Raw genomic sequence first — 12113 nt, forward strand, 5'->3', positions numbered from 1 at the left:
TAAGACATAGTCCCACTGGCCATGATGATTTCAGCCTGTAGTCGACTCACTCCTTCTGCCTGGAGCATTTTGATGATTATCTGAAAAACAGTTCATTCAATCACCTTGCGGTCATCCAAAAGAGTGCATTTTTATGTTTTTTGTTTTCCAAAAGGATGAAATATTGACTCGATGATAAACTCAATAATTTACTCACAATTCTGAATAAAGCTAGATTGATCATCTTACCTCTGGGAGCATGACATCGAACACAAAATCAAGCAGTTGTATCTCCCCCCTCTTGATTTTTGCCCCAATGCCAGTGGCCTCCTCAATGACCCTCAGTAGCTCAGAGCTCTATTGAAAATAAAGTACAAATCAATAAATTCATCTTGAACATGTTGTCTATGTGTTCATAAAGCGGAGAAAGAAAGATTTCAGAGGGCCTCCACTCCCATGACCCCATATCCATGTTTACTCCACAAGACTCCAAAAACTGCAGGAAAACACACTAAACCTCATTTAAAGTTTCCCACACAACATTTGGACAAGCTGGGAGAATGTAGCATTGTCAGATGGTTGTCACATTACCCAGCATGCTTCCAGTAGAAAAGCTGCTGTGCATTGAACATTGTTTTGTCTGTAAAATTTGTACCTGCTGCCTCCCAGATTTTCTGGAGATCTCTCTGAGTGGAAAAAATGTAAACCCATCCAATACTTCATTTATCTGCTGTACATAGATATACATGACTGATGACATTTTTATTTACCCGCTCTTCACCGAAAATCAGCATCCTTGGCTTCAGATGTTGTTTTAGCCGAATTGATGATGGGTTTTGCCAGAGATACATCCTATTTGATCTTGCCCTTCCACTGACGAGATCATCGTGTAAGCTCTTAAACCAAAGCAATAAAGGGTGAACATGTAAGCACTGATAGAGATTTTAATCACTAACATCACAGTTTATGTAAAAGTTACCTTGATCTGATCTTTGGAGAACACTGAGAGAAACCCTCCATTCTCAACAGCAGCCAAGATCCTGCAGATAATTCAGACCAGACATTAGTCAGCCACAGTGACTGCAGAAAGTATTGGTCTAGTCATTTATCATCTTTAGACTACAGACAATAGAATAACCCAGCTGGCAATGAATGATTTGAAAAATATGATTGCAATGCTTGTGGATCAAAACGGCAATATTCTCTATCGTAATGCAAAATTATTTTGGGAACATAATGTTGTCTGTGCAGGACATGGTTTTAGACAGCAGACATTTTTTCATATTGTCTACATTCATTAAGCCTTTCTTGGAGAAGTGCAGGCTACTAAATTGACTTTTAAATTGTGTATTACCTTGTGCTGCCATACACATCTGTGCATCCACAGTTGAATGGGTCACCAAAATTCCCAGCACAGTCTCTGTGCAGCCAGCCCTTGCACATTTGGCACTGCACCCATGGCAGAGACTCAGCATCTGGGTACAAGAGTCTAACCACATAAAAGACATGTTCATATTGGGACAGTGCATAATTGAACTAATTAAAGAATATATTGTACAGACACGGGGGCAGTGAAACTATTGAATAAACTTTTAAGTTTTTGTGTGTTAAATTATCTTTTAAACCCACCTCAGTCCTGTCTCGGATGTCTGGTAAATACAGAACTTCCTCGAGTTGGCCATGCAGCATCGTTCACTGTCAGAGACCCCCTCCGCCATGTTTGCCTGGACAAGTCAATCTGCAGCGTTATTTACAGTGGAAAAAGGAAGTATTATACATGTTTACATTTATCTCAGGTAATATACTTCCAATGAAGCTATTCACATTACATTTTTACTAGATGTATTAGCCCATGAAATCCACATATTCAAAGAAGTGATAAAAGTGTGTTCATAAATTAAAGGTATAGTGGAGGATTTTCCCGAATTTTAGAAAAGAACCGCCCTCTCCACTTTTTGAAAAAATGCACATGCGCAACACTCTACCTGCTCCCGAGTGGGAACGCCTATTAAATGTGTGCACGAGAGAGCGTGCACAAGCCTAGTTGTCCTCGTGCACGCTCTGTTTACAAGTTGCTGTCGGATTGGCTCATACAAGCCTACTTTCCAAAAGAAGATTTGCACTTTTTCCACTATGTCAGACTCGCCACCGGTCCAGTCTTGTGGGATCTGATATTGACTACGATCCCGTGCCCTGTTCATCCCGACCAAGATCCAGGAGGGGGGGGGGGGGGGCGCCTAGAGGCCGAGGGGGACGAGGTCGGGGCGGGGGCGCAAAAGCCAGCACCGGCCGAGAGCGGGGAGAAGGCGGCCGTGAGAGAGGGGGAGGCAGCGGTCGGGCACGACGGCCTTACGTAAACATATCACCAGAATGATTGACAACTAGGAGGACCAATAGTTTTGATGATCCACCCGGAAAAAGAAAATCCTCCACTATACCTTTAAGTTATTTGTAAAAAAAGTGTAATGATACAGGAACAAGGTGGAATCTGTAACAAATGTTTTCATAGCACTTAAATCATTAAAAGCTGTTATGTATATAAGGTCCTCCTTGATAACTAACCTCAGTGTCCTGCTCTAGCTTTCTCTTTAGCCTGAAAACTGGAGGATGCCTTCCCTCAAGGAGCTCCCGACATTCATTTGTCCAGTGGGCAAAGACTTTACCATAACTAAAATGAAATTATATGATTGAAGTGCATTGATAATATAAACCCTTGTGTTGACTTTGGGTCAAATTGGCCCGTTTGCAATTTTTGTTTTATATCAGAAAATATGGGACATAGAAATAAGCGCTGAAAATGTATAGAAGAAAAATGTAACAATTTAAAACGTTGGAAAAAGCAAAAACAAACTGCGAAAAAAAGGCGTAAAAAAAAAATATTTTTTTGAAGGTTGACGGGAAGACAACACAAGGGTTAAAATACCAGGAAGTTGAACTACACGCAGGGCAACTGTCATAATGAAGCTGCACTTGGGCCATGCTAAGGTCAGAGACAAGCTGCAGTGAATGAATACCCCAAAAATTCATTCATCAACGGTCATATGACCCATATGATCTACTGAATACCTGTACTCGTTCAAGTTGTTGTTCTGAAATAGTAACAGACTTTGCATAGATACCTTTGAAACCTTGACTATAACATGATTATATGCATACCCTTCTATTCCAAATCTCTCCAACAGTTGCACACACCACCACCTCCTTATGTGTGGTATGTCACTCTAAAAATACAATTAGAAACACAAAATTACTACTCTGCTGTTTAACATATTTCTTTTCTATTTCTTAAAAAAAAAGGATAGATAATTAGGATACCTCTGAGAAAGGGAATGGGGTTGAGGTGCACAAGCAGAGGGCATACTGTGAAAAACCAAAAAACAGAAATATAGTTGCAATCAGCGATGAATAGGGTCTGTTTAGTGTTTAGCAGCAAAACGTCACTCTTGCTTAAAACTAACATCATGAGGAGCTACTGTAACATGTTATTGAGAAATATGTCTTACCATCAACATGAAAATCCCACAGGAAGTTCCAGATGTCTGTGTAGGGAAGTTCTGTTAAAAAGCAAAAGCCAAAAACAATTATATTTAGAGAAACATCATTGTACTGTTTTTTTCAAAAGTTGTGAATGGAATGAAGCCCATGGAAAGTACATGATGTGAACACCTCAAAGTCTGCTCCAGTCTTCTCTGTCCATTGTCCCTCCTCAATGCAGCATGCTATCTCTCTGATACACACAATAAGAATACTGATCAGATAATGAACTAGAGAACTTGTTTTTGTAGCCTGAGAACAAGGCTACCTATATCGTAGAACACATAGCCATGGAACAGGGCTACTATGTCAGCAGAATATCAACCACATTTCTTATGAACAAACTTTACGTTGTGGTTGCTCATATCTATCATGCCATATTTCAAAGTCAAATGTGTGTTTTGGGGAATAACATTAGTAATATGCACATCCTCAAAGCGCAACTTCTCAGAAAGGAACATTTTTACTGAGGTCATTAATGGGTTAAGTAAGTGGTATTAGAACAACACCACTTTTGAACATGTGTGGCCATAGAACAAGGCCAGTAATTATTGTCAAACCAAAACCTAAACACTGCTCTGTAGGCCTCGTCTCCAAACCCTTTGGGATTCAAAGAATCTGAGAACAGGATCTCTCTCTGAGCTACCAGTAACACCTGCAACAGATTAATGCAGAAAATGCATTATTTGTTACATTTCATTGCAATTGAAATCCCCAAATTTGAAGTTGGTAATTTAAAGTTATACTCAACGCAAAGAAGGTAGTGGTCTGCTGCACCATCCTGCCGACTCCAAGCAGGAAATAGGACGAGATCTTTGTGTCTCAGGTTGTTCTGTGTTTATTAGCAAAAAACATGTCGCAATGTTACAATACACTCAACATTTTGTCATCTGATGCTTTTGGCAAAGCGTTGACAACCTACCGCCAGTTTTAGCATTGGGTTCCCATTTTTGTTTTTCCATGTAGGGACCACGTAAAGATCCACAATGTGGACATTTTTCCTCTGATGAAAAGAAAATACATTAGTAATATGTAGTAATATGTATAATATCTATGTATGCATCGATTGACATACATGTCTTTGCGCGGTCTCTCCAATCATCCTGAAACAGGCATTTCCAATCTAGTATAAAAAAATAAATATAATTTAAATTAAAAACACAAATAGGTTATAGTGTCATCAACTGTTTACACAGTATAACCACATATTTCTTCTGAGAAGCCAAAACACGTATCACACACACACACACACACACACACACACACACACACACACACACACACACACACACACACACACACACACACACACAAATGAAGTCACTACAATGACACACTCACGTTAGATTCCAGACACCGACTCCAACCTAGGGTCCAGAAATCCTCTCTTGTGAGGCCAGTGGTACTGTCTTTGACAAGGACTTCTGTAGCTGGACGATTTGTATCCAGGACATAAGTAAGCTGAAATAATTGCAACAATTTCAATGATATGGAGACATGCAGAAATAAACTTTGGATCAACTACATTTGTATCCTGTAATCTGAAAAATGCAACACCAAACAATCTGACATTAAACTGACAGACAACATAGTATCTGACTTACAAGCTCATCCTGAAGAGGCTCAAGGGCTTTTTGCCACTTTGGTCCAGGAAAGGCATAGCAGTGATCCACCCCCACCTCAAGGGCAGGATTTGTGTCTGCTTCTGTAGACATTAATTTGCCATTGTTGTTGTATTGGTATTGGCCTCAAAAATTCCTTTATCGGTCAGGCTCTATTAGATACAATACATTTTCTGTGCTAAACAACAACACTGATTAATACTGTAACACTTGCCTGTTTTCCTGTGATATGGCCTCAGGCGATTTATATTTACTTTATGGGTGCCATTACTGGTGTTGATAGTGGCCACCCCCTTTTCATTCAGTGTCTGGATTGTGAAAGGCCCCTGGTGGAGAGGCTTCAGGCCTTGACCAATGATTTTCTGTTTGGCAAACAAGAGAACTTTGTTTCCTTCTGCAAGAATGGTGGTTCTGCAGCCTTTCCTCTTTCTGGCCGCATATGTCTTTCTCTGGCACTCCTAAGCCTTTTCGATGTTAGCGAGAACCTAACAAATCAAAAAAATGCTGCAGTTACATGTAGTACGAAACATCTACTATGGCGTCTTCATTCAATGAACTGTGCCTCCCAACCTTGTCATTTAGCTCGATCACTTCATTCAGTTTTTTATCCAGATCTTCCTCTGGGTCATCGATCTCCAACTCGTCGCCCATGGGGCATGCATTGATGACCCCTGGATCACCAGGTTTTCGATAAAAAAATTTTCAAAGGGTGTATACTTTCTTGAGTACTGCAGCATGAAAAAGTTTAAGGAAAAGTGAACAAGTTTAATTTTCAGGTCAAATGTGCTTGTTTTTCTTTGTACAGACAGCTTTTTTTTTGTTAACCACAGACAGATTTTCAATTTTGTGATGTGGAGGTGTGTAAATTGCTATGAATGGTCATGTGGGCCTATGCAGCTGTGGGTCCTGTCACTTTGTGTCCTGTATTTATAGTCTTTATGCAAAGTCTAGTTTTGATATGTGAAACCATTGCTGAGATATGAAGACACTGCCTGTAATTATAGTACTCCCCCTTCACTCCCAGTGGTCAAACCTAACCAATTTAAATAGGGAATGGGCACCTGAGTCTATGCATCAACTGTGGAAACACAATGGGTGCCTGCACAGTTTGGATGCTTGGCCTCCAAAGTAATAAAATCAAATTTAAGTTAAATGTAACATCTGATGGTTGAAAACACACACACACACCTGCTTGGCAGTATTAATGCCATATATGACTGCCTGCAAGTGCAGATCCAGATGCAGATTTTGAAGTTACGGTAAAGACAACACACAATGTTCTCACCAAAACAATAAAATTGACTCAAGATATTTGTCCACAATATTAAGCAGATATTTAACATTCCAAAAATGACAATAACTCATTTTCAACCAAAACTGAGTTAGTCTTTTGGCTTAGCACGGCAGTATAGACAAACTAAAAATCCATTCATTCTCTGGCTGCAGCCTGGAGCCTCCCATCTCATGCCCTCTCACCTTGCTGATGAGCTATTGTATTTGCAGCAATTTCCCGGTGAAGTGTGAAAACAATATAGAATATAAAAATAAAAAGGAGTCTTGGAAAGAGTGTAACAGGTTTATTTTTTATTCTTGTGTGTGCAGATCCTCGTTATCCCTCCTCAGGAAATCCTGCCCTTATTTGGCAGAAATGGCTGCAGCATCCAGGGTGGGGATCTTCAGAATAACCCCCCCCCTGATGAACGATGTGACAGTTATCGAGACTTGGTATCACTTTTTGTTTCAAAAGTTAACTCCTCTTATATCTTCCCCTGGATAACCCTCGCTCTGCTATGCCCTCTTCTGCCGTACGGTTAACACCAGTTCACCGTCAGCGGGGCCGATGTTTTGGTCTGTATGAAAAGGAGTTATTTTAGATACTTTCCTGTTTTAAATTTATTATAGAGACACACACACTCATACTAAAGAGTCCCCGCCTGGGTCAGGGAACCTGAAGGCGAGGAAAGAGACTTTGATTAACACCCCAGATGTCTCCTTTATCACGGGTGTTTTAACCTCCTATACAGAAAAAGTATTGCCCGGGGTAAGCTTTATTACCTTATGTTTTTCATTAATACTCACAATTTTAAAGCCGTTCCTCACGAGATCACTGAAGATTCAGGTCGGCTGGAAAGGTCCTCTGGATGAGTTAGTGGGAGGCCTGCCTGTCAAAATGGCTCCCCGCTGGGTCCCGACTCTCCCAGAGGTTAGAGAGGAGTCTCTAGCTGCCTCCCATAGGGATGTTCCTCTACGGGAGGCAGGTTTGAAGAAGAAGATGAAATATAAAAATCTTCCAAAAAGACACAAAATGAATACGCGGGTTTTGTCCCCTAGTTCAAAATTGAACTCAGGTATTTTTATTTTAGTTAAAGCAGAAAGTTAAAAAAGGCAAAAAGCTGAACAAAAAGAAAATGAACCAAAAATGCACTAAGTCTAACAGAGTGAATAAGATACTCAAATACGGAAGTTCTTTTGGTGCAAAATGCCCCACGAAGAGATGCTCTCTCACAGAAGCACCCCTATTTATTCCATACATTGACCGGCCAACACCCCCCCGTTTCAGCAGGGGCTGTCTCATCACTTCTTATGGCCTAATAAGGTATCTTTTTTAATGCAAACACAGGATATCATACACCGACAAGAAGTAGGAAGAGTCACCCGTGATGACGTTACATGCCTTGCATTAAGTTGCATTTGCTTAAACTAATAGCCTTATTCATTACACAACCAAGCAATAATAATCTTCTCCACTCCACTCCATACCTCAGACCATTTCTTCATCTCTTACTCTCTCCCACTCTCCCAAGCTCACAACCATATCTCAAGAGACACCATACCTGTCCACCATAATATTGGTTCACACTCTCCTTCTTCTCTGGTGGCATGTACTTTATCAACCCTCCCTCCATCTGACTCTTTCTTACTCATGCCTCCCAACGCTGCCACAGACACTCTCCTCTCTACTCTATACTCCTCTCTTGACTCTTTCTGCCCTCTTACTTCACGGCAGGCTCGCAAGTCCTCCCCAGCTCCGTGGATATCTGACTCAGTGCGTGCTGAAAGATCAACTATACGGGCAACGGAAAGGAAATGGTGGAAATATAAACAGCCAGATGATCTGCTTACCTATCAGTCTCTTCTTTCCTCCTTCGCTGCCTCTATATCAGCAGCAAAAAGTGCCTTTTATCAAACCAAAATTGTATCCTCTTGCTCGAACCCCAAAAAACTTTTTTCCATCTTCTCTAACCTCCTAGATTCCCCCAGTCCACCTCCACAACCTTCTTGATCCCCACCAGTCTGGCTTCAAGGCTGGCCACTCAACAGAAACTGATCTCCTTGCTGTCACTGATCAGCTTCACATCGCTAGAACAACCTCTCTCTTCTCTGTCGTAATCCTCCTGGTCCTTTCTGCTGCCTTCGACACAGTGAACCACCTGATCCTCATTTTAACACTCCAGGATCTGGGTGTCTCAGGCTCTGCGCTGTTTTTGCTCAAATCTTGCAACCACCCGATCGCGTAGATATATGCTGCATAACATCAGAAGGACGTCCCCTTCTAATGCAGAAGGCGGCTCAGGTTCTGGTTCAGGTTCTAGTCATCTCACGTCTAGACTACTGCAACTCCCTCCTGATTGGCCTGCCTGCATGCTCCCTCCTGATTGGCCTGCCTGCGTGTGTCGTCTGGCCCCTGCAGCTCATTCAGAACGCAGCAGCTCGACTTGTCTTCAACCTCCCCAAGTTCTCTCACAGTACCGCTCCTCTGCTCTCTTCACTGGTTACCAGTTGCTGCCCGCATCCACTTCAAGACAGTAGTACTCTCATACAGGGCCATGAACCGATCAGTACCAGCATACATCCAGGACATGGTCAAACCCTATACCCCAACCCCCCCACTCCACTCTCTATCAGCCCCAACATTAATCCAGGACATGGTCAAACCCTATACCCCAACCCCCCACTCCACTCCCTATCAGCCCCAGCATACATCCAGGACATGGTCCAACCCTTTACCCCAACTCCCGCACTCCACTCTCTATCAGCCCCAGCATACATCCAGGACATGGTCAAACCCTATGCCCCAACCCCCCCACTCCACTCCCTATCAGCCCCAACTTACATCCAGGACTTGGTCTAACCCTATACCCCAACCCCCGCACTCCACTCTCTATCAGCCCCAGTATACATCCAAGACATGGTCAAACCCTATACCCCAACCCCCCCCACTCCACTCTCTATCAGCCCCAGCTTACATCCAGGATATGGTCAAACCCTATACCCCAACCCCCCCACTCCACTCTCTATCAGCCCCAGCATACATCCAGGACATGGTCAAACCCTATACCCCAACCCCCCACTCTGCTCTATATCAGCCCCAGCTTACATCCAGGAAATGGTCAAACCCTATACCCCAACCCCCCACTCTGCTCTCTAACAGCCCCAGCTTATATCCAGGACATGGTCAAACCCTATACCCCAACCCCCCCACTCCGCTCTCTATCAGCCCGAGCATACATCCAGGACATGGTCAAACCCTATACGCCCCCCCCCCCTCTCTGCTCTCTATCAGCCCCAGCTTACATCCAGGACATGGTCCAACCCTATACCCCAACCCCCCCACTCTGCTCTGCATCAGCCAACCTGCTTGCTGCCCCCTCACAGTGAGGGAGAAATAATCACTCAAAGAAGTCCCGACTGTTTGGCTCCTAAATGGTGGAATGAGCTCCCTATTGACATCAGGATGGCCAAAAACCTGAGCATCTTCCACCGAAGGCTAAAAACACATCTCTACCGACTACACCTCGGATAAAGAATGTGTATATATATATATATATATATATATATATATATATATATATATATATATATATATATATATTTCTTGATGCTGCACTTTCATATGGCTCTTTGTAGTATTACCTATTTAGAGCTAATGTACTTGCACTTACTACTTGTTGTCTGGAGTTTGCACCTTCAGGGTTGAACGCACTTAACTGTAAGTCTCTTTGGATAAAAGCGTCAGCTAAATGACATGTAATGCAATGTAATGTATGTAATGTAATGTATGTAATGTAATATAATGTATGTAATGTATGTAATGTAATGTATGTAATGTAATGTAATATATGTAATGTAATGTATGTAATGTAATATAATGTATGTAATGTAATGTAGTGTAATGTAATGTATGTAATGTAATATAATGTATGTAATGTAATGTAGTGTAATGTAATGTAATGTAAAGTAATGTAATGTAATGTAATATAATATAATGTAATGTAGTGTAATGTAATGTAGTGTAATGTTTTGTAATGTAATGTAAAGTAATGTAATATAATGTAATGTAATGTAATGTAATGTAATGTAATGTAATTGAAAGGAACTGCAACACGCCGGGCATGAACCCCGATCTCCTGGGTGAAAGTCCTGTTGTTGTTTGACCCATCCACCCCCCCGATCAACCTCTCTATGCAGATTTTCTGCTTTTCATACAACTCCCTACCGTTGCTGTGATCACAAAATATGCTTCCCATTTAAACTAAAATTCGTAATCACCATACGAAAAAAAACAATTTAGTCATGTCCTGTTCACGAATCAATAGATTCAATAACGTGACCATCTGACCAAATGCCATGAGACTGGGCTGGATGGAAACTGTACAGTTGGCCACAACAACAATCCATTGTTGTTGGGGGTGTGTAGTCAACACACTGTTGTTGAAGCCACAGATTAAGCTTAGTCTGGTTGTTAGTACAGCCACGAACAGCACAACAGGTACCAGAGCTCCACAGTGACATTTATAACAATAATAATAACAACATATGTTTAAACACAAACCAGTTTCAGTTACATTATAGTTGAAATCACTTTAGAAAGAAACAGTGTTGACGGCTGGCTGGGACTAACGTTAACGTTACTAGCAAACGTTTACTTCTGCTATCTCACCAGAAGTTGCACCATAATCATTTCTACAGTAGCCCCCCCCCCAGAATAAGGTGGATGGTGTTGCTGTATTGGTGCATGTTATAATCATTACATTATCAAATGATAGACAGGACCACTGAAGTAGTCAAAGTTCATTTTACTTGAGAATCCAACAAGGAGACCTCCTCACTACAGAATAGTACAGACAATGACCTAACGAAAAGCTCTCTACAGCTGCTTTTTATAATAAATATAATAAATCATGATATACAGTAGATGTTGTTAATTGTTATCTTGTCAGAGTTGATGACGTGTCCCCTATCTGGTCTGGGAGAGCATGTATGTCCTCAGGAACACACCGTGCTTAGACAAGGACAAGCCATGGCTCCATGTTATCTTGTTTAGAGTATTCAGTATAATATTATTATACTATTTCTCTCTTCAAATGTTTTCAGAAACACGTTTCGGTGAACTATTTCACCGAAACGCGTTCGTCCAATCAGCTGCCGGTTTTCATTTTCTGGTAAATAATCAGACTGTTAATGGAAACAATACAAAGCAGCGCCGCCTGCTGCTATGGAGACGTATTACGTTTCGTGCACGTGCAGAGCGTACACTCAAGTCAGCGTCTCCTCAGTGTGTTCTGAGGAACTTTCTGGACCTCGGGACCCGACTGATCAGTCCGACTGGCTTTACTGCCGACGGTCGGCCGTCTGGTTGGTGGGTCAGGGCCTTAAGGGGAAATCGGGCATCCCTGACGAATACCCCGTTCCAGATTAAATCTAGGGGAAGTTCCATCTTTCAGTTTTATAGAGCTATTGCCATTAACATATAAGGTTTTAATTGCTTTGTGGAAAAAGTACCCAAAACCAAATTTATAGAGAAATAATATTCTTTTACTACTACGTTAAATCCAATTTCTTTAAATTATTCGATTACAGGGTAAGAAAATGAACAGAATAATTAATAGAAAAATTATTAAATAAAGGGATAGATCATGTAAAAAATAAAGTCTTGAAATTGAAATTAATTAAACAAATGAGGTTATTGTATAAGAT

General features: G+C 41.4%; 3 protein-coding genes across 3 annotated transcripts in view; all 3 read right to left on the reverse strand.

Moving 5' to 3' along the window:
• The window catches only part of LOC116054954 (NACHT, LRR and PYD domains-containing protein 12-like), a 752812-nt gene that overhangs the window by 625468 nt on the left and 115231 nt on the right, over positions 1 to 12113 (reverse strand). The window lies entirely within an intron of this gene.
• The window catches only part of LOC116038066 (NACHT, LRR and PYD domains-containing protein 3-like), a 1733742-nt gene that overhangs the window by 595752 nt on the left and 1125877 nt on the right, over positions 1 to 12113 (reverse strand). The window lies entirely within an intron of this gene.
• The window catches only part of LOC116034665 (NACHT, LRR and PYD domains-containing protein 12-like), a 575637-nt gene that overhangs the window by 65488 nt on the left and 498036 nt on the right, over positions 1 to 12113 (reverse strand). The gene's annotated exons all lie outside the window — the stretch shown is intronic.

Source organism: Sander lucioperca, chromosome 5 (genome assembly GCF_008315115.2).
Source record: "Sander lucioperca isolate FBNREF2018 chromosome 5, SLUC_FBN_1.2, whole genome shotgun sequence".
NCBI classification, from domain to species: domain Eukaryota; kingdom Metazoa; phylum Chordata; class Actinopteri; order Perciformes; family Percidae; genus Sander; species Sander lucioperca.